Source organism: Prunus avium, unplaced genomic scaffold (genome assembly GCF_965620075.1).
Source record: "Prunus avium unplaced genomic scaffold, drPruAviu1.hap1.1 HAP1_SCAFFOLD_34, whole genome shotgun sequence".
NCBI classification, from domain to species: Eukaryota; Viridiplantae; Streptophyta; class Magnoliopsida; order Rosales; family Rosaceae; genus Prunus; species Prunus avium.
The window spans coordinates 62501-65000 of record NW_028276892.1 but is presented as its reverse complement, the minus strand read 5'-3'; positions in this window follow the sequence as shown (position 1 = coordinate 65000).

The following is a 2500-nucleotide window of genomic DNA, read 5'->3' as shown; positions in this document are numbered from 1 at the left end:
TTACCTTGGAATTGCTCATCATCCAATGCATTCCGAGAAAGTGAGTGTAGGCGAGGCTAAGGATGGCTTGCCTTGCCTTGCCTTGCATTGGCATGCCATGCCCAAGTTGTGGCCTACACCAAGCCATTCAAGCCATGCGTTGCCTTACCTTGGAATTGCTCATCATCCAATGCATTCCGAGAAAGTGAGTGTAGGCGAGGCTAAGGATGGCTTGCCTCGCCTTGCCTTGGCATGCCGTGCCCATGATGTGGCCTTGACCAAGCCATTCAAGCCATGCGTTGCCTTCGCCTTGGCATGCCGTGGCCTTGCCTCGCCATGCGATGCATTCCGACAAAGTGACGCGAAGCGGAAGCCTATCATGGCGTAAAAATGTCGACAAAATTTTTCGACATTTGAATAATGGGGTTTGACAAGGTTTGAAAAATTCAATACAAATGGTAGGCTTGAATGTCGACAAAGTGACGCGAAGCGGAAGCCTACCACGGCGTAAAAATGTCGACAGATTTTTTCGGACCTTGTCCTGCCATGGGCTGCGCGCAGCATGCCGGCAGCCTGTGCGCAGCGTGCGCACAGCATGTCGGCAGCGTGCGCACAGCATGCCGGCAGCGTGCGCGCACCATGCCGGCAGCCTGTCGACAGAATTTTTCGAAACTTGTCCTGCCATGCGCGCGCGCAGCTTGCGCGCAGCGTGCTGATTCTGTCGACAGTGAGGCTAGCGAAAGTTGTCCTGCCATGGCGTGCGCGCAGCCTGTGCGCGCAGCTTGCGCATCTGTCGACAGTGAGGCTAGCGAAACTTGTCCTGCCATGGCATGCGCGGCGCCTGCGCGCAGCCTGCGCACAACATGCGCGCAGGCTGTGCGCAGCGTGCGCGGAGCTTGCGTGCAGCTTGCGCATCTGTCGACAGTGAGGCTAGCGAAACTTGTCCTGCCATGGCATGCGCGCAGCGTGCGCGCAGTCTGTGCGCAGCATGCGCGCAGCCTGTGCGCGCAGCTTGCGCATCTGTCGACAGTGAGGCTAGCGAAACTTGTCCTGCCATGGCATGCGCGCAGTCTGCGCGCAGTCTGCGCGCAGCATGCGCGCAGCCTGCGCGCAGCATGTGCGCAGCATGCCGGCAGCATGGTTCCAGGTTTTTTCAAATGTCGACAGAATTTTTCAAATCTTGTCAAACCCCGTTTTTATTGAAATTTCCTCGCACAATAAGCTCCCCATAAGTAGTCTATGATTTTTAGGACCTTCTCCAACTTACAAAACTAAAAAATTCCTCCCGGATTTGTTTTAATGATTTTTTCAATTTTACGACTTCTAAAAATAATAAAAAATACTTCCCGACTTCAAAAATTTATGAAACTTTTTCCCATCATAGATTGCATGTTTCTTAGTATCCCTGCAAAAAATCACGTCCAAATACCTTGTATTGAATTATTTAGAGCCCATTATGACTCCTCGCGCATAGGTGATGTCTCTTCCTGTCAAAGGGCTAAATGCATAAAATGCTATATAGGGGGGTGTGTGTTGCCTGCATATGCATGGCAGCCCATGCCTTCCTAGCTGCAGCCCCCTTCCCCCACGCCACACCCATGTCATGTTGCCTCGATATGTTGCCTCGGTATTATGGGTTTGGTGTCGGGGTCGGGGGGCTGCCACCCATGGCGGTGGTGGCCGGAATCCGGCCGCCGCCACCACGCCGCCGCCATGGGTGAGGGAGGAAAAAAAAGGCGTGGAAAGTTGCGAAATGGGGTTGTCTAGGCTTTTTTTTGGCATGGGAGAGCATGGAGTGCTAGGAACTCCTTCTCAAATGCACGGGCATGTCGACCACAACCTCATTTCTCAACAACAACCACCCGTGTGGGGTGGCGGTGGGTGGATAGTCGCGGATTGGGGCTTGCCAAGCCAATGTTTTCAAAAAATTTCATCAAAATTAAAAACAAATGTTTTGTTGCCTTCGGATTTGTGGGCGAGCGGCGAGTCGGAGTGGAGCCGGTAAAGTTTAACCTCGGTGTGCACGGTTGTTTTTAGAAACTCAATCCAATGCCGGGGACGTTGAAAGTGACGCTCTTATGAGTTGCAAACCCGCAAGATTTAAAGAACCTTTTCAAAACAATTTCAAACCAACAAGATTTAAAAACAGAAATTTTCATCAAATGAAAAACAAATGTTTTGTTGCCTTCGGACTAGTGGGCGAGCGGCGAGTCGGAGTGGAGCCGGTAAAGTTTAACCTCGGTGTGCACGGTTGTTTTTTAGAAACTCAATCCAATGCCGGGGACGTTGAAAGTGACGCTCTTATGAGTTGCAAACCCACTAGATTTAAAGAACCTTTTCAAAACAATTTCAAACCAACAAAATTAAAAACAAATGTTTCGTTGCAAACAAATTGTGGGCGAGCGGCGAGTCGGAGTGGAGCCGGTAAAGTTTAACCTCGGTGTGCACGGTTGTTTTTAGAAACTCAATCCAATACCGGGGACGTTGAAAGTGACGCTCTTATGAGTTGCAAACCCACAAG